This window comes from Miscanthus floridulus, chromosome 13 (genome assembly GCF_019320115.1).
Source record: "Miscanthus floridulus cultivar M001 chromosome 13, ASM1932011v1, whole genome shotgun sequence".
NCBI lineage: Eukaryota > Viridiplantae > Streptophyta > Magnoliopsida > Poales > Poaceae > Miscanthus > Miscanthus floridulus.
Window position 1 is genome coordinate 9,596,359 of NC_089592.1, and position 21,397 is coordinate 9,617,755.

The following is a 21,397-nucleotide window of genomic DNA, read 5'->3' on the forward strand; positions in this document are numbered from 1 at the left end:
GGACTAGCTCCCTCTCTCGCCCTGCTTGTAACCCCCTACTACGAGCATTTCGGTGCAAGGAATACAAAATCGATCTCTCGAACTGGACGTAGGGTACCCATTACCCAAACCAGTATAAACTTTGTGTCTCTTTGCATCACCATCCGGAATTGGTAACACATAGTACAAATTTACTAGTCGATTGAGGACCGCCGGTCCAAAACACCGACAGTTGGCGCACCAGGTAGGGGCCTCTACGTGTCAGCTTCGTCATCCCAACAAGTTTCGGATGGCAGACCCTGTACGACCGCTACATCTCGGCATGGTGATCTGGTTCGGAAGCCTAGAGTTCATGTCTCTAGGATCTGAGTACGACATGGTGCTCCTCACACCTCGAGCCCCATTGACCGACGACGACGTCACACACCGACAGCCTAGGCGCAGGCGACGCCAGAGCCGCCGTCCCCGTCACGCCCACCAAGCGCGACGCGGATGGGACCACCCCGTCATGGCGCAAACCCAGGGCGACGCACCACGCCCCGCCGGTATCCCACGCCCAGCTATTGGCACAAGGTCCCTGGTTGGGGACCTGTCTAGCCTGAGCCTAGACAAGGGAAAAATGCCGGCGGTGTGTAGCGACGCCCTGTCATCAAGCTTCGCTCCACCACTCCCTGAGGAGCCAACTTCGGCGGAGCAGAGCCCGGCGATGGCACCATCCCCATAACCCTTCGGGTTGAGAAATGTCGCCGACTCCTACGCTTATGCCTACGCTTCCGCTCACGCGGATCCCTCAGGACACCGCCAGCGCTTCGCCCTCGACTTCGACACCACCGCGTCGACCCACACCCATGCTGACTCCTTGGAGGAGGACAAGGCGTGGGCTGAAGCGGATTTCTCTGGACTCCACGACCCTAAAACCATGCGCCGCTTCTTGACCGCAAGCGACTACTGCTTCGGCTACTCCGACTCTGACGACGAAGGTGCTTATGACCCCAGTCACGAGTGTTTTCACATCAGGCTCGGGATGCCGAGGGCGGGCGAGGAGGATGAGGGGGCAGGTAGCCATTCCCCGCTTCGCCCAGGTGCAGGCGCCGCCACACCTCCGCGTGTTGTCCTGCCGGCAGCGCGGAATGAGAACCTCACCCCCGCACGACTGAAAGCTCTAGTTTGGTTTTGGTTAATTGATGAAACCCTAAGTGCTAACCTAGTTTATCAAAGTGATTATGAGATAGGTAGCACTACTCCAAGTGATGAAGCAATGGAGAAGATCATGACGATGATGATGGCATTGTGATGATCAAATGCTTGAACTTGGAAAAGAAGAAAGAGAAAAATAAAAGGCTCAAGGCAAAGGTATAAAATGTAGGAGCCATTTTATTTTAGTGATCAAGACACTTAGTGAGTGTGATCACATTTAGGATAGATAACCGTACTATTAAGAGGAGTGAAACTCGTATCGAAATGCGGTTATCAAAGTGCCACTAGATGCTGTAACTCATTGCATATGCATTTAGGATATAGTGGAGTGCTAACACCCTTGAAAACATTTGTGAAAATATGCTAACACATGTGCACAAGGTGATACACTTGGTGGTTGGCACATTTGAGCAAGGGTAAGATACTTCACCGGTGGAGTGTCCGCCCATAGAATGCGGACAGTCCGACGGTGCCACCGGCGCCCTAGACAGAAAAGTTGGAGGTCACTGTAAGTGACCGGATGCTGGCCTTGGTTGGACCGGTGCGTCCGGTCAGTGGCAACAGAGGGTGCCGCATCGGTCTATTGACCGGACACTGGGTCTAAATTGACCGGACGCTGGAAGTCTGGGTCCGGTCAAACTAACGGGTCAGCACAGTATCCAGGGTTTTGCACCGGACGCTGAGGTGTGTCCGATCAAGGTGGACCGGACGCGTCTGGTCGAAGAAAACTTGGTTTGGAACCTTACTGTAAACGACCGGACGCTGGGGGTCCAGCGTCCGATCGCTACTTAGCCGTTGCGATCGGGTGGTTCCTGTTGAATGGACAATGACACGTGGCTTACATCGGTTGACCGGACGCTAGGTCTAGAGTTCGGTCAGTCTGACCGGAGCGTCCGGTTAGCCCGCAGTGTGCCCAGTGAAGGGGTACAACGGCTCTATTTCGTGGGGGCTTCTATTTAAGCCCCATGGCTGGCTCAAGCTCACTCTCTTGTACATTTTCATTAACATAGCAACCTTGTGAGCTTAGCCAAAGCCCTCCCACTCATCTCCATCATTGATTCATCATCTTTGTGAGATTGGGAGAGAATCCAAGTGCATTGCTTGAGTGATTGCATCTAGAGGCACTTGGTATTCGTGTTGCGCTATGGATTTCGCTTGTTTCTCTTGGTGGTTGCCACCACCTAGACGGTTGGAGTAGTGGTGGAGGATTGGCACGAGTTGGTGATTGTTCGTGGCCATCTCCGGTGATTGTAAAGGGAGTTGTACCTTCCCCGATGGAGTACCGAAAGATAACTCTAGTAAAATGCTCATGTCATTGAGTTACTTCACTTGTGGGTCGGTTCTTGTGTGCCCTATCATGTGGACAAGGTTTGTGAAACACCTCTTAGCCGCCGAACCACCAAGTGTTGGTCGACACAATGGGGACTAGCGTGTTGGCAAGCACGTGAACCTCGGGAGAAAAATCAGTTGTCTCTTGTCATTTGCATTCTCCCGGTGATTGGCTTAATCTTCATCTTGTGATTGGTTCATTCCACTACACGGCGGTATAACCATCCTACTCACTCATTTATATTCTTGCAAACTAGTTGTAGCAAGCTCTGTAGTGTAATTAGATTTGAGAGCTTGCTTTGCTATTTAAGTTTGCTTAGTGCAGCTCTTTAGAGTAGAAAGTTTGAGAGCTCTTAGTGAGTAGTATCATAGCAAGTTGTGTGTCTAGCTATCATTACAACTAGAATTGTTGGATAGGTGGCTTGCAACCCTTGTAGAGCTAGAGCAAGTTTGCATTTCGCTATTTGTCTTACTAATCAAATTGCTCTAGTTGATTTGTAGAATTTTAAATAGGCTATTCACCCCCCCTCTAGCCATATTAGGACCTTTCAAGTGGTATCATAGCCGTGGTCATCGTTTGATTGAAGGCTTAACAACCTCGGTGTCAAATTATGGCTCAAGTTGTGTTCAACCATGTGGGGGGCAAACCACCATTCTTTGATGGCACATGCTATGGTTATTGGAAGAGAAAGATGAGGATGTATCTTGGTTCAATCAATGATCAAGTATGGGAAGTGACTGAGAATGACTATGCTATCATTGATCCCGATGATCCAACCAATCAAGATAAGATCAACAAGCAATGCAATACAATGGCTCTCAACACGATATACAATGCCATTGATTCCAAGGTGTTTGAGCAAATCAAGGATTGTGAAAGAGCAAATGAGGTGTGGAAGAGATTGGAGGAAACATATGAGGGCACACCGGCGGTGAAGAGTGCCAAGTTGTATATCCTCAAGGATAAATTAACAAGCTTCAAGATGAAGGAAGATGAGAGCATTCCGGAGATGTTGCATCGATTACAAGTCATTGTCAATGACTTGAAGGTATTGGGAGAGAAGATCAAGGATGATGATGTCTCCCATCGATTCTTGATGTGCTTACCTCCAAGATTTGAGATGTTAAGATTGCTCATCATAAGAGGAGGATTGAAGGACATTACCCCCAACCAAGTACTAGGTGATGTCATGACACAAGAGACATACCATGTGGAAAGGGAGGGGGATGACAAGGATGACAAGAAGGAAGAAGAGGACAAGAAGAAAAAGAAGAGTATAGCATTCAAGGCTAGTTCATCATCATCCAAGAACAAGGGCAAGTCCAAGAAAGAATCAAGTGATGATGATGATCTTAGTGACATTGATGATGAAGCCATGGCCCTATTTGTGCACAAGATGGGCAAATTCATGAAGAAGAAGGGCTATGGTGCAAGAAAGAGAAGAGATCAAACCAAGAGCAAAGAATATGTGAGAAGATGCTACAATTGCAAGAGCCCCGATCATATTGTAGCAAATTGTCCCTACAATAGTGATAATGATGAAGATGAAAAGAAGAAGCACAAGAAAGATAAGAATGAAAAGAAGGAGAAGAAGGAGAAGATAATGACCTTCCAAAAGAAGAAGGGTGGAGGCTATGTAGTCACTTGGGATAGTGATGACTCTAGTGATGATGGAAATAAATCTATCAAGAAAGCACTAGCAAGTATCGCCATCAACAACAAGCCCTCCATCTTCGACACTCCATCGACATGTCTCATGGCAAAGCCTACCAAGGTAAAATATGATGAGAGTGATGATGATGAATGTGAAAGTGACTCTTGTAGGAATGATAATGATGATGATGATGATGATGAGGAGGAGGAGGAGTACTCCAAGGAGGAGCTCTTGGACATGTGTGAGCAAGTACATGCTTGTAATGAGATGAAGAGAAAGGAGTGCAAAGAATTGCGCAAGAAAGTAAAATTTCTTGAGCAATCCTTTGATGAGCTCAATGCAACTCATAAGGGGCTAACGGATGCCCATGAGAAGCTTGGCAAAGCTCACTCTAAGCTTGAAAAGGCTCACTCCTCTCTCATTGAGCAAGTCAAGAAGGAGGAAGCCAAGAAGGAGCAAGCGATAGTAACATGTGATGTGGGACTAACATGTGATCTTATTGATGAATCTTTTCATGAACCCATTATTGTTACTCCTACTAACACTTCTTGTAGCACAACCATTACCACTCCACCTATGAATGATACATCACTAATAGTGGAAAATGAAACCCTCAAGAAGGAGGTGAATGAGCTCACTCGTGCCTTAGGCAATGCCTATGGTGGAGATGCCCGCTTGCTAAAGTACTTGGGTAGCCAAAGGTTTTCTCTCAACAAAGAGGGATTAGGCTATACCCCCAAGAAAGGTAAGGCGGCCTTTGTCACTCCCAAAGTTAGCTTTGTGAAGGGCAATGGTCGGTTTTGCAATAGATGCAAGCAAGTTGGGCATATAGAGCAAAATTGCAAGACTAACAAGAACAAGCTACCTAATGTATCCTCAATCAAATTTGATTCTTGTTACATGCTTTATAAGGGTGCCAATGGTGTGAAGGCTAAGTTTATTGGTACACCAATTGTGGGCCCAAAGAAGAAGGCCATTTGGGTACCAAAGACCTTGGTGACAAACCTACAAGGACCCAAGCAAGTTTAGGTACCTAAAAAGAATTGATCTTCTTTTGTAGGTAAATTATAAAGCCGGAGGAAGGCATTGAGTGCTTGATAGTGGGTGCACACAACACATGACCGGTGATCTAAGAATGTTCAATTCAATCAATGAAAACAAGAGCAATGGGTTTGATAATATCACATTTGGTGACAATGGCAAAGGCAAGGTCAAAGGGCTTGGTAAGATTGCAATATCCAATGATTTGAGCATTTCCAATGTGCTACTAGTAGAGAGCTTGAACTTCAACCTATTGTTGGTAGCTCAATTGTGTGATCTTGGTTATAAGTGCATATTTGGTGTGGATGATGTAGAGATCATAAGTGTAGATGGCTCTAACTTGATATTCAAAGGATTTAGATATGAGAATCTATACTTAGTTGATTTCAATACTAGAGAAGCTCAATTGTCAACATGTTTGATCACTAAGTCTAGCATGGGTTGGTTATGGCATAGAAGGCTTGGTCATGTTGGAATGAAACAATTGAACAAATTGATTAAGCATGACTTAGTTAGAGGCTTGAAAGATGTCACATTTGAAAAGGATAAGCTATGTAGTGCGTGTCAAGCCAGAAAGCAAGTTGGTAATCACATCCTAAGAAGAGCATGATGAGTACATCCAAGGCATTTGAGTTGATGCACATGGACTTGTTTGGACCAACCACATACACTAGCATTGGTGAAAACAAATATGGATTTGTGATTGTGGATGATTTCACTAGATACACATGGGTGTTCTTTCTTGTTGACAAGAGTGATGTGTTTGCAACATTCAAATCATTTGTCAAGGGCATTCACAATGAGTTTGAAACAACCATCAAGAAAGTTAGAAGTGACAATGGTAGTGAATTCAAGAACACTAGAATTGATGAGTTGTGTAATGAATTTGGAATTAGACATCAATTCTCGGCCAAGTATACTCCTCAATCAAATGGGCTAGTTCAAAGAAAGAATAGAACCTTGATTGATATGGCAAGATCAATGTTGAGTGAGTACAATGTGAGTCATTCATTTTGGGCCAAAGCAATCAACACAGCTTGCTACTATAGCAACCGACTATATTGTCACCCCATGATGGAAAAGACACCTTATGAACTATTGAATGGAAGAAAGCCCAACATAGCCTACTTCCGGGTTTTTGGTTGTAAATGCTATATATTGAAGAAAGGCACTAGATTGAGCAAGTTTGAAAAGAAATGTGATGAAGGTTTCTTGCTTGGTTACTCCACTACTAGCAAGGCTTATAGAGTTTGGAATTTGGCTAGTGGTACTCTTGAGGAGGTTCATGATGTGGAATTTGATGAAACAAATGGTTCCCAAGAGGAAGATGAGAATCTAGATGATGTAAGAGGCACTCAATTGGTCAAGGCAATGAAGAACATGGACATTGGTGATATAAGGCCTAGAGAGGTGATTGATGTTGAAGATGACAAGAACCAAGTGCTCTCTAACTCAAATGTGCAAGCTAGTGGTTCTCATGATCAAATCCAAGCAAGCACTAGTAATGGAAATGTGCAAGATCAACAAATGGCTAGTTCATCATCACAACCTAGTGATCAATCAAATTCTAGCAATCAAGTGCAAGTCTTCAACCAACCAATGTTGCAAGAGATCATCCATTAGACACTATCATTGGTGATATTTCAAGAGGTGTGCAAACAAGATCAAGATTGGCTTCATTTTGTGAACATTTCTCATTTGTGTCATCCATTGAACCTAAGAAGATAGATGAAGCTTTGAGGGATGTTGATTGGATCAATGCTATGCATGAAGAGCTAAACAACTTCACAAGAAACCAAGTATGGGACTTAGTTGAGAGGCCTAAGGATCATAATGTGATTGGAACCAAGTGGGTTTTTTGGAATAAGCAAGATCAAGATGGGATAGTAATAAGGAACAAAGCAAGATTAGTGGCTCAAGGTTACACTCAAGTTGAAGGTCTTGACTTTGGAGAAACATATGCCCTGGTTGCAAGATTGGAAGCAATTAGGATCTTGCTAGCTTATGCTTGTGCCCACAACATCAAGTTGTACCAAATGGATGTGAAAAGTGCATTTCTCAATGGGTACATCAATGAGCTTGTGTATGTTGAGCAACCTCCCGGTTTTGAAGATGAAAAGAAACCCAACCATGTTTACAAGTTGAGAAAGGCTTTGTATGGGTTGAAACAAGCACCTAGAGCATGGTATGAGAGATTGAGGGATTTCCTACTCTCTAAGGGATTCAAGATGGGAAAGGTTGACACCACTCTCTTCACCAAGAAGCTTGGAAATGACTTGTTTGTAATGCAAATCTATGTTGATGATATCATCTTTGGATCAACAAATCAAGAATTTTGTGAGGAGTTTGGCAAGATGATGGCAAGTGAGTTTGAGATGTCTATGATTGGAGAGCTTAGTTACTCCCTTGGTCTTCAAATCAAGCAAATGAAGAATGGCACATTTGTGAGTCAAGGCAAGTATATCAAGGACATGCTCAAGAAGTTTGAAATGGATGATAGTAAAGTTATTAGTACACCAATGGGGACAAGTGGAAGCTTGGATAGTGATGCTAGTGGCAACATGGTGGATCAAAAGATATATCGGTCTATGATTGGAAGCCTACTCTATGTGACCGCATCAAGGCCGGATGTGATGTTTAGTGTATGCATGTGTGCTAGATTTCAAGCCTCACCAAGAGAAAGTCATTTGAAGGCAACAAAGAGAATATTGAGGTACTTGAAGCATACACAAAATGTTGGATTGTGGTATCCCAAAGGAGCAAGATTTGAGTTGATTGGATATTCGGACTCCGATTATGCGGGATGCAAAGTTGAGAGAAAGAGCACATCAGGCACATGTCAACTATTGGGAAGATCACTTGTGTCTTGGTCATCAAAGAAGCAAAATAGTGTAGCACTTTCAACCGCTGAAGCGGAGTACATTTCGGCCGATAGTTGTTGTGCTCAATTACTTTGGATGAAGGCTACCTTGAGTGACTTTGGAATCAAGTTCAAGCAAGTGCCATTGCTATGTGACAATGAAAGTGTCGTAAAGCTCACCAACAACCCGGTTCAACACTCAAGAACAAAGCATATAGATGTCCGTCATCACTTCATAAGAGATCACCAACAAAAAGGGGACATTTGCATAGAGAGTGTGGGCACCGAAGATCAACTTGCCGACATATTCACCAAGCCACTTGATGAAAAGAGGTTTTGCAAGCTAAGGAATGAATTGAACATACTTGACTTCTCCAATATGTGTTGATGCACCCTCATTATATGACATGCCTCTCCTTCGAGCAAAGCAAGGTAAAGTTGATTGACATGTCATCCATCCATTGCTAAGGACTTGTTTAGTGCATCTAGTCATTCCTATCATGTCCTAGGCTCATTCATGAAAATCAAATGAATTTGATGCTTGTATGGTACCACTATTGCTTGTATGTTTGAAATGATCTAGTGGTAGCGTATGGCATGTTTGTGGGCTTGTAAACCTAGTGTTTGATTTAGAAAATGAGCTATAAGTGTTTAACTCAATATGGTACAAGATAACCCTTATTTGGAGGTGTGAAGAAGCTTGTCCTTGGATCAAACCGAGTTAAATATCTTTTGCAAGTAATCTAGATTGAACCAAATTGAGAAAATGATCCTTATTTCACATGGTTTCACCCCAACCTATCTATAATTTGAGCTCACCTTTTGTGCTAATTGTTGACAAAGGGGGAGAGAAACAAAGATATGAGTGATAGGGGAGTATTTGACATAAGGGGAGAGATATGATAAAGGAAAGGGATCAATTAAAATCTTGATCACACAAGTAGGGGGAGCAAGCTCATAAACTTGTATGATGCATTTGAATGAACATTTCATATATTTGCTTGCATGGTACAAGTTCTTAATTTCAATATCCATGCTTGTGTGGTGTATGCTAGTTATAGGTTTGAATGATGAAATGAAAAACTAGCATGCATAGGCTAAAGTAACTAGACTTATGTTCATTCTATGGAAACTAGACCCTTGCATGTAATGTTGATCTCATGGGGTATTCTAGTTTTTTGTGTATATCTAGTTACTAATGATGCTAAGGATGGTATATTGGTGCACTCCGATTGGTATCACGCTTCAAAGGTCCATCTCTTATACCTTAGCATCATTTGGTAGAAATTAACTCATATATTCCCTATCTAAGCATATGTGCAAGCTACAATCCAAACTCGTACCACATATGTAGAGGGAGCAATTACTACCATTTGAAGTTCATGAAACTTGTCCATACTATTTTACACATGGTAGATATGCTTGGGCAAGCAACGTGAATTCAATTAAATCTCAATTCATATCTTTGAAAAAGGGTTGTCATCAATTACCAAAAAGGGGAGATTGAAAGCTCTAGTTTGGTTTTGGTTAATTGATAAAACCCTAAGTGCTAACCTAGTTTATCAAAGTGATTATGAGATAGGTAGCACTACTCCAAGTGATGAAGCAATGGAGAAGATCATGACGATGATGCATTGTGATGATCAAATGCTTGAACGTGGAAAAGAAGAAAGAGAAAAACAAAAGGCTCAAGGCAAAGTTATAAAATGTAGGAGCCATTTTGTTTTAATGATCAAGACACTTAGTGAGTGTGATCACATTTAGGATAGATAACCGTACTATTAAGAGGAGTGAAACTCATATCGAAATGCAGTTATCAAAGTGTCACTAGATGCTGTAACTCATTGCATATGCATTTAGGATCTAGTGGAGTGCTAACACCCTTGAAAACATTTGTGAAAATATGCTAACACATGTGCACAAGGTGATACACTTGGTGGTTGGCACATTTGAGCAAGGGTAAGATACTTCACCGGCGGAGTGTCCGCCCGTAGAGTGCGGACAGTCCAATAGTGCCACCAGCGCCCTAGACAGAAAAGTTGGAGGTCACTGTAAGTGACCGGACGCTGGCCTCGGTTGGACCGATGCGTCCGGTCAGTGGCAGCAGAGGGTGCCGCGTCGGTCTATTGACCGGACGCTGGGTCTAAATTGACCGGACGCTGGAAGTCTGGGTCCGGTCAAACTGACAGGTTAGCACAGTATCCAGGGTTTTGCACCAGACGCTGAGGTGTGTCCGATCGAGGTGGACCGGACGTGTCCGGTCGAAGAAAACCTGGTTTGGAACCTTACTGTAAACGACCGGACGCTGGGGGTCCAGCGTCTGGTCGCTACTTAGCCGTTGCGATCGGGTGGTTCCTGTTGAATGGACAATGACACGTGGCTTACATCGGTTGACCGGACGCTGGGTCTAGAGTCCAGTCAGTCTGACCGGAGCGTCCGGTCAGCCCACAGTGTGCCCAGTGAAGGGGTACAACGGCTCTATTTTGTGGGGGCTTCTATTTAAGCCCCATGGCCGGCTCAAGCTCAATCTCTTGCACATTTTCATTAACATAGCAACCTTTTGAGCTTAGCCAAAGCCCTCCCACTCATCTCCATCATTGATTCATCATCTTTGTGCGATTGGGAGAGAATCCAAGTGCATTGCTTGAGTGATTGCATCTAGAGGCACTTGGTATTCGTGTTGCGCTGCGGATTTCGCTTGTTTCTCTTGGTGGTTGCCACCACCTAGACGGTTGCAGCAGTGGTGGAGGATTGGCACGAGTTGGTGATTGTTCGTGGCCATCTTCGGTGATTGTAAAGGGAGTTGTACCTTCCCCGACGGAGTGCCGAAAGGTAACTCTAGTAAATTGCTCATGTCATTGAGTTACTTCACTTGTGGGTCAGTTCTTGCGGTGTCCTATCATGTGGACGAGGTTTGTGAAACACCACTTAGCCGCCGAACCACCAAGTGTTGGTCGACACAATGGGGACTAGCGTGTTGGCAAGCACGTGAACCTCGGGAGAAAAATCGGTTGTCTCTTGTCATTTGCATTCTCCCGGTGATTGGCTTAATCTTCATCTTGTGATTGGTTCATTCCACTACACGGCGGTATAACCATCCTACTCACTCATTTATATTCTTGTAAACTAGTTGTAGCAAGCTCTTTAGTGTAATTAGATATGAGAGCTTGCTTTGCTATTTAAGTTTGCTTAGTGCAGCTCTTTAGAGTAGAAAGTTTGAGAGCTCTTAGTGAGTAGTATCATAGCAAGTTGTGTGTCTAGCTATCATTGCAACTAGAATTGTTGGATAGGTGGTTTGCAACCCTTGTAGAGCTAGAGCAAGTTTGCATTTCGCTATTTGTCTTACTAATCAAATTGCTCTAGTTGATTTGTAGAATTTTAAATAGGCTATTCACCCCCCCCCCTCTAGCCATATTAGGACCTTTCAATGACCTCAACGCACAGACCTAGAACAGCTCTGTGAGCTCCAGGCCAAGGTCGAACAAGACCGACTCCTCCTGCAGCAGCTTCGAGATACTCTCGAGCAGGAGCAGTGAGGTCGCGGCGACGACGGAGGAGCCCGACAGAGGGCCCGCGACATGCACCACCGCATTCCTGACAATGAAGGGAGTGAGCAACCCCCAATCTTCAATCGTGCTATCCAGAACATTGCGGCCGCGGCGATGCTAGTCCGCATGATGCCCGAACCCTCCACCACAGAGGGGCGATGGGTCTACGGTGAGCTCCGGGATCTCCTCGAGACCGCCGCAGTGCAGCAAGCCGAGAGTTCCGCCTCCCGACGGCGCGCGGGTGCCTCGGACCATCCCACGGCACCGTGCTGGCAAGATAGGGAGGCCTCGGTTCGTCCCGAGCCTGCTTGGGCACCAACAATTAACAGGGTCCCCTTGTTGCACGACCGCCTTGACAACCGATGCGAGGCACGGGATGACCACGAGGCGATCACCTTTGATCTAGATGACCACCCCGACCATGTCCCAAATCCCGGGCAGTACTCGCTCGTTGTCGACCCGATCGTCGGCAATACCCAACTCACCAAGGTGTTGATGGATGGAGGTAGCGGCCTCAACATCCTCTACGCCAACACCCTGGAGCTCCTGGAGATCGACCGATCGCGGCTCTGGGGTGACGCCGCGCCTTTTCATGGCATCATGCCAGGAAACGCACGCGACCCCTCGGGCGCATCGACCTTCCCGTTTGCTTCGGCACCCCCTCCAACTACCGCAAGGAGGTCCTTGCCTTCGAGGTGGTTGGATTTAGGGGAACCTACCATGCCATCCTAGGGCGGCCGTGCTACGCCAAGTTCATGGCAGTCCCCAACTACACCTACCTCAAGCTTAAGATGTTGGGTCCCAACGGCGTCATCATGATTGAATCCACGTACGAGCATGCATACGACTGCGACGTCAAGTGCATCGAGTACGCCGAGGCTCTCGTGGAGGCCGAGACCCTCATCGCCAACCTCAACCGGCTCGGTGGTGAGATGCCTGACTCCAAGCGTCGTGCCAGGACGTTCGAGCCCACGGAGGCCATCAAGCTTGTCCCAGTTGACCCCACCTGCCCCAATGACCAGGCGCTGAGGATCAGCGCCACCCTCGACATCAAATAGGAAGCCGTGCTCGTTGACTTTCTCCGCGTGAATGCCAATATGTTCGCATGGAGTCCCTCAGACATGCCGGGCATACCGAGGGAGGTCGCCGAGCACACCTTGGACATCCGGGCCGGCTCCAGACTAGTGAAGCAGCGCCTACGCTGATTCGACAAGGAAAAACGCAGGACCATCGGCAAGGAGGTGCAGAAACTCTTGGTGGCCAGATTCATCAAGGTAGCATCCCATCCAGAGTGGTTGGCTAACCCTGTGTTAGTTAAGAAAAAAAATGGGAAGTGGAGGATGTGTGTAGACTACACCGGTTTGAATAAAGCCTATCCAAAAGTCCCCTTCCCATTACCTCGAATCGATCAAATCATTGACTCCACTGCGGGGTGTGAGACCCTGTCTTTCCTTGATGTGTATTATGGTTACCATCAAATCAAGATGAAAGAGTCCGACCAGCTCACATTGGGCGAATCATCACCCCGTTTGGCATGTACTGCTATGTGACTATGCCTTTCGGCCTCAGAAACATACGGGCCACATACCAGCGGTGCATGACCCAGGTCTTTGGCGACCACATTGGGCGAATTGTCGAGGCCTACGTGGACGACATCGTGGTCAAGTCCAGAAGTGCCAGGGATCTCATCGATGACTTGGAGATAGCCTTCAAATGCCTTAGAGAGAAGGGCATCAAGCTCAACCCCGAGAAGTGTGTGTTCGGAGTCCCCCGAGGTATGCTCTTGGGATTCGTAGTCTTGGAACGTGGCATCGAGGCCAACTTAGAGAAGGTCTCGGCCGTGACCAGCATGGGACCGATCCGAGACCTCAAGGGAGTGCAAAGGGTCATGGGATGCCTTGCGGCCCTAAGCCGCTTCATCTCACGCCTTGGCGAAAAAGGCTTGCCTCTGTACCACCTCTTGAGGAAATCCGAACGCTTTTCTTGGACCCTCGAGGCCGAAGAAACCCTCGCTAAGCTCAAAGCACTACTAACCAATCCTCCTGTCCTGGTACCGCCGGCCAGGGATGAGGCCCTCTTACTCTACGTCGCCACAATGACCCAAGTGGTCAGCGTGGCTGTGGTAGCAGAGAGGCAAGAAGAGGGGCACGCTTTACCCATCCAATGACCTATTTACTTCATCAGCGAAGTACTCTCTGAGACCAAAACATGCTACCCCCATATCCAAAAGCTGATCTACGCCGTAATCTTGGCTTGGCGCAAGCTGCGTCACTACTTCGAGTCCCACCCAGTGACCGTGGTGTCATCTTTCCCCTTGGGAGAGATAATCCATAACCGGGAGGCCTTGGGTAGGATAGCCAAGTGGGCTGTCGAACTCATGGGGGAAGCCCTGACCTTTGCGCCTTAGAAAGCAATAAAGTCTTAGGTCTTAGCCGATTTTGTGGCTGAGTGGACCGACACCCAACTGCCGCCTGCTCAAATTTAGACGGAGTGCTGGACCATGTACTTCGACGGGTCCCTGATGAAGACCGGGGCAGGCGCGGGTCTGCTCTTCATCTCGCCCCTTGGAGTACACATGCCCTACATGGTTCGACTCCACTTCGTCGCCTCCAACAACACAGCCGAGTATGAAGCCCTCGTCAACGGCTTGCAGATCGCCATCGAACTTGGAGTATGGCGTCTCGACGTCTGGGGCGACTCGTAGCTCGTCGTTGATCAAGTCATGAAGGAGTCAAACTGCCTCAACCCCAAAATGGAGGCGTACTGCAGGTTGGTACATCGCCTAGAAGACAAGTTCGATGGTCTCAAACTCAACCACATCACGCGGAAATACAACAAGGCCGCAGACAAACTAGCAAAGATGGCGTCGGCACGGGCTCCGATCCCCCCGAACGTCTTTGCTAGAGACCTCCACCAGCCTTCCATCAACTACGCCTCGACAGCGGAAGAAGGCCCACCGACCGAACCCACCGCAGGATTCGACGCCCCCTCTGCCGCCGAGACTCCTTTGGCCGAGCCCGAGGTCATGGAAGTTGACACGGAGCCTCCCCAGACCGACTAGGACACGGACTGGCGAGTCCCGTTCCTTGATTGGTTTGTTCGGGGAGAGCTTCCTAGTGATAGGACCAAAGCCCGACGGCTTACGCGACAAGCCAAAACTTACGTCCTCTGCAACGGCGAATTGTACAGGCGAAGTCCATCTGGTGTCCTCCAACGATGCATCACCACCGAGGCAGGCCAGGCCCTACTTTGGGACTTGCATGCAGGAGCCTGCGGGCACCATGCGGCGCCTTGGATGCTCGTTGGAAACGCCTTTCACCAAGGGTTCTACTGGCCGACAGCGGTTGCCGATGCCACCAAGTTAGTATGCTCCTGCGAGGGATGCTAGTACTATGCGCGGCAGACACACCTCCCGACCCAAGCCCTCCAAACCATCCCCATTACATGGTCATTTGCTGTGTGGGGGCTCAACATGGTCGAGCCACTGCAAAAGGCCCTCGGGGGCTACACCCATCTACTGGTAGCAATTGATAAGTTCTCCAAATGGATCGAGGCTCGTCCGATCAATCAAATCAAATCCGAGCAAGCAGTGCTATTCTTCACTAACATCATCCATAGGTTCGGGGTCCCAAACACCATCATCACCGACAACAGGACGTAGTTCACCGGCCAAAAATTCCTGACATTCTGCGACGACCACCACATTCGTGTGGCTTGGTCAGCCATAGGACACCCAAGGACAAACGGCCAAGTAGAACGTGCCAACGGCATGATCCTACAAGGCCTCAAGCCAAGAATTTACAACCGGTTGAAGAAGTTTGGCAAGAAATGGCTCACCGAACTCCCGTCGGTCATCCGGAGCCTAAGGAACACACCAAGTCGAGCCACGGGGTTCACACATTTCTTCCTGGTCTATGGAGCCGAGGCTATCCTCCCCACTGACTTGGAATATGGTTCCCCGAAGCTACAAGCCTATAATGAGCAAAGCAACCGCACCACCCGCGAGGATGCCCTCGACCAACTAGAGGAAGCCCGAGACGTCGCACTGCTGCATTTAGCCAAGTACCAGCAAGCCCTATGGCGCTATCAGGCCCAGCGCATTCGAAGCCGAGACTTGAAGGTAGGCGACCTGGTGTTGAGGCTGAGATAGAGCAACAAGGGCCGCCACAAGCTGACCCCACCGTGGGAAGGACCGTACATCATCGCCCAAGTGCTGAAGCCAGGACCTACAAGCTAGCCAACGAGAAGGGCGAAATCCTCACCAACGCTTGGAACATAGAACAGCTACGTTGCTTTTACCCTTAAATTTCCAAGCATTGTATATATTGTTTCTCGAAATACAATTAAGAAGCATTCTTTAGTTGTTCTAATTTTTCGAGAAACCCCCCAGAGCCCATCGTAGGTCTCGACAATACGATAACACTGTAAGGGAGACTCGGCTCAACCTCTGCGGAACCGAACCTCCCTCGGGGGCTAGATGGGGGACTCCCCCCTAAGTCCCATGCACCACTTTTTTTAGTCATTTTTTGAAAAAAATCCTACGCCAAACTCTCTAGCACGCTCTGACGAATCGGTTGTAAAAAACCCAAGGACCGAAAAGTCTGTTCCAGGGACAGAAGGCCAGTAGAGTTGCGAGACGGCCTACGCCCCCAGGCTACGGCACTCCCTCACCACCTTTCGCCCAAAGGGCGGCTTAGGTTCCAAGGAGGTTTTTTGCAAAAGAAATCTGATCAGAGACAACAGAGGGCAGAGGCTCGGAAATACAAGAAAAACGATTAAGAAACACGAGTACTTTAAAAAAGGCCTCGGCGGCCACAAGCGTTACGATACAAAGTTAACCCCTATTCTATTTACATGGCCTATGGGGCCCAGGTCAAGGCTCAGGGCCTCCAGCATCGGCAGACGGCAGGGAAGGGACCACCTCCTCTTCGAATAGCTTTGCCAGCGCCGTGCCAGGACCCTCCGCCGCCTCCATCAGCTTCGCGGCCGCCTCGTTAGCCTCCTCGTCATCGTCGGGCAGGACGTAGCCATCGCTGATGGCTTGGAGGTCAACGTCGATGTAGTGCGAGGCGATGACGGCCAGCGCACGCTTGATGCCCATGTGCAGCGCTCCCCGGAGCCGCTCGCACACTTGGCCGCTCAACACAATCAGGCGGCTCCTGAGGGAGCTGCCCAACTGAACCCCCTCGGCCTCTAGGGCCTCGCAGGCGGTACGGGCGGCACTTTTCAGCGCATCGTGCTCCCCGATCTCGGTCTCGAGCACCGCCTACACGGCGACAGAGGCCTCGGCTGCCCGAGTGACCTCCCTCTCCCGCTCTACGCCAAAAGAAACAGAGTGGGGTTGAGCGCAAAGGAAAACAAGCCAAATAAGGGTGGAAGCCCACGGGACTCACCCTCAGCCTTCTCCTTCCACCGTCGGGCCTTGACCCGAGAGGTCTCGGCTTTCTCCTTCCAGCACTGGGCCTCGACCCAAGAAGCCTCGGCCTCCTCCTTTAGGCGCTGGGCCTCAACACGAGAAGCCTCGGTCGCCCTGGAAGCTTCTCTCCCCAGCTCTGCATCACACTAGGGAGTTAGGGGGCGAACATAAGAAAAGCGAATAAAACGAGGGGAATAGGACTCACCCTTGGCTTTTCCCCTCCAGACCACAGCCTCGGTCCGGGAAGCCTCAGCCACCTTAAGGGCCTCATCCAAGGCGCCTTTCGTCAGCTGGTGCGCACTCTACTCCACCCCTAGCTGCCCAGCAAGGACCTTGCCCGAGGCCATCGCTTCTTCAGCCTAAGACCTGAAGGCATCCCGATCACCGACAACGCGGGTCAGCTCCTCCTCCAACTCCTTGACCCGCGCCGCCAAAGGGGCGACCTACTCCTAGGTCGTGGCCGCCTCAACCTTCGCATCAGCACAGCAAAGGCGGAGGTCCTCTACCTCTGCGCTCCGCGTCGACAGGAGCTCATTGGCGTCGGCAAGCAGGCCCTTCTACCGCTGAAGCTGGTCCTAGACATCCCTCTCCCGCCAGAGAAAGACCGAGTTCCCAAGGGACTGGGTCTCGAGCTCCTGGTTAAGCAGAACATGGGTCATTCACTATAAGAAAGCTCGGAAAAAGACGACACCACATGAGAAAAGAAGGCGCAAACCTGGGCGACGCCGGGCAGATCGTCGGCCACCACGGACAGCGCCGTCCACAGTGACCGCTCCGCCAGCTGGCGGTATTGCTCAAAGGTGTCCCAGCGCTCACCCTCGGCCGCGTCCTCTAGAGCGAACAGAGGCTCCCCCTCAGGGTCGTCCTGGCTCCGCCACAGAACACGCGGGTGATCCCACCCGCGGGGCTCGGGTCATACCCGCATGGGGGCCGAGCTTCCCTCGCCCAGGGTCGGAGCCGGCCACCTCGGCGTCGACCACCTCCTGCGCCCGGGAAGTATCATCAGAGGAGATCGGATAGACCTCCGCCTCCCGGGTGCTCTCTCACAATGGCAGCAGGCCTTGCACTAGGGGCGCCACAATCGCATCGACCTCAGTGGCCCTAGGGGCTCCGACCTCCACCATCATGGCATCGGTGGTCCTAGGGGCTCTGGCCCCCGCCGCTGCGGCCTCGGCGGTCCTAGGCGCCCCAACCTCCATCGCCTCGGCCTCGGAGGCCCGAGGGGCCTCGATCTCGGGGGCCTCGGCAACTAAGGGCGCCTCGGCCCCACCTGACTCATGAGCCTCGGCCTCACGGGGCAGAGGCGCTCCCTCCCCTGTCTATGTCAGGGTCACCTCGGCAGCCCCTCCTTGGGCAGCCGGCTCCTTTGGGTCGGCCCTCACTGACGCCGCGCCACGTTGTAAGGCGGCCTGTGCCTCCACCACCCAGTGGGCGGTGGAGCCGGGACTCACCTTAAGCGCCTTAAGGGGTGCTAAGGTGGGCACCTCCACAGGGCGCTTCCGGCTAAGGACAAAACACTTACAGGGTCAGCACGAGACCGAAGAACAAACAAAAAACACTGCGGCTCTGCCAGAAATACGCTTACCTCGAGCGGGGCTGCAACCGCTTCAGCATGGCGACCCTCATCTGCAAAGGTGGCGGCGGCGGCAGAGGCACGGCCTCTGTAACCGCTGGCGCCGGCCGGTCCTCGATGGACCCCGGCACCCCCTCGGTCCTTTGCGGGGGTAGTTGCGTCGCCTTCGCCACCACTTGCTCCACCACCGCCGTCAAGCCCACCGGGCTAACGGCGCGCTTTCCCAGTGCCCGCGCCTCGGGCGTGTCGGCCTCGGCCCCGAGGCGGGCAATTGCCGACCCCGGGGCAGCTCCTCCTCCTCCCCCTAGGAGCGTCGGACTGCTTGCCGATGCCTCGGGCACCATCTCCCCGATGTCAGGGAGATGATCCAGGGGACCCCGCCCCACCTCACCCTCATCGTCTCCATCCAAAGCGTCCGTCGATAGCGACGGCGACGGGGACTCCTCCAACGGGAGACCATCCTTCCTTTGCTGCCGGTGGCGCTTCTCTAGTTCCTTGTGCACGAGGATCTTCTTCGTGCGCTTCGCCACCTTGGCGTCCTTCCACCTTTTCTGCTCCTCGGCGTGCGCCCGGTTGGCCACCCGCTGCCTCGCGTCCTCGGGAACGGGCGGCGAGGAGGCTCGCACGTCCCTCATCCCCTACAGGAACGGTGAACACGGATAAGGGAACAAGAAACAACGGGAAACGGGGAGGCCACGGGGCCTGCAGCGGCACGTGACTTACCAGCGAGAGGAACCCCCGCGATGGGCGCATCGCGAAAGGGGTCAGGCCACTGCCCCTCAGCTTCGCCTCCACCGTCTCCCTCACCCGGCGGAGAATTTCCTCGTCGGAAAGGGCGGAGGTAGACATCCGGATGCCCTCGATCGGCTCATCCGGCCTCATCTCAAACAGGCGCCACCGCTGAGCCATCAGCGGCAGCACCCTCCAGTGGTGGAAGGCGGCCACAACCACAGCCACGGTAAGGCCACGGTCCCGTAGCCTCTCCAGCCCCTCTAGGAGCGGCTACAGCTTGGGCTGATCCTCCCTTGGGACGCCATACTTCCACTTCTCCGGGCAGCTCCCCACGATCCGCCCGGTGTAGGGGGGAAGTCCACCATCATCGTTGCGAAGATAGAACCAGCTAGTGTACCATCGGCAATTGGTTGACGCGAGCTGGGCCAGGATGTAGAGGTGCTAATGGTCCTGGCGCACTTGGAGAGTGCAGCCGCCTGCCCTCACCGCCTTCCTCGTGCCTGGCGTACCCGTCGGCTTGGTGGTATGCCCCGCCTAGAAGAGGTGGAGCCACAGCTCCCAATGGGGAGCAATCCCCAGATACCCCTCGTAGATAGCGACGAAGATGGCCGCCTGTGCGATGGAATTAGGGTTGAAGTTGTGGAGCTCCACGCCATAGTAGTGCAGGAGTGCCCGCATGAACCGGTCCGCCGGAAGGCTGAGGCCACGCTCGTGAAAAGACACGAAGCTGACGATGTAACCGTCGTGAGGCCTCGGCTCCGGCTCGCCCGACGGAGCGATCCACTCCGGCCTGTTGGGGTCGGTAACCGGACGAAGAAGTCCGCCGTCGACGAGCGACTGAAGCATCTCCATGGTGACATTGGATGGACCCCAAGGGTCTGCCTCGATGACAACAATGTCGCCGGCCATGAGTGCGATGGTGGGTTCGACTACGGCGGTGAGTTCCTCTCTCTCTCCGCCTCGCCTCTCTCCCTTCTTCCTCCTAGGGCTCTCTGCTCTAGCAACGGCTCAAAGACGGCAAAGCTAATGCAGGCAACGTAAGGAGGGGAGGGACGAGGCTCGTTGCGTATTTATGTAGGATGAAGGCGAAATGGATGGGTGACGAAATCGGGGAAGTTTCCCTCAGATCCGGCGCGGTTAATCCCGATCTGATTTTACCGCCCACATGCCCACCTTTTCCTTGTTAATCACGGGAATAGTTACGTCCCATCCACTGACACCACATCGCGTTCGACCGCTGCAGCGGTAGGCGTCATTCTGCCTCCCCGAGAAAATCACCTCAAAAGGCGCGCCAGCCATTGTTGAGCCGATGGTGAAGATATCCCCCCCACCCTATTCCTTTCAGACGAAGGAACTAGGCGCTGAGCCCATTATGGTCTAGGGGTTTGAAGGCTGGGCCCCTAGGGGTCTCGACAGTCACCCCAGGGCAACAGAGTCAGGGACGACCGCGGGTGAGCCCATATGGGGCCGAGACCCAAGCAAGTGAAGTGCTTGGGACGCACAAAGTCGTGTCCGAGACCGGCAGGGAGGTCTCCGAATGGGATCCCACCGTAGGGAGGCATCGAGCCATCGGGGCCCAGCGAATGGCCCCAGCACCCACTAGAGAAACCCTCTAGTACTCTTGGAGTGCGTCTCTAGACCGCTAGCTGACCCCCAGGGAACGGGGCATGAGCCTCCACTCGGACTTATCCGATAACAGCTCACCGGAAGTGCCACCGCTCGCACCCACCGAGGGTAGCCTAGCATATTCCACCCCTCCTTTCGAGCGAAAAGGAAGCGTGAGGGTCATACAAAAAGTCAGGGGAACCCCTGATGGCCCTCTTGCTCCGTGTAGAGGCTAAGGGGCTCTTCCTGCAACCTTGCCGAGACCCTACGACACAGGCTCGCACTCGAGGGGGCTCGGCAAAACAACCCCTCCTTCCGAGCGAAAAGGATGCATGAGGGTCGTATGAAAAGTTAGGAGAACTCCTGACAGTCCTCCCGCTCCGTGCAAAGGCTAGGGGGCTCTTCCTACAGATATGCCGAGACCCCGTGACCTAGGCTCGCACCCGAGGGGGGCTCGGCAAA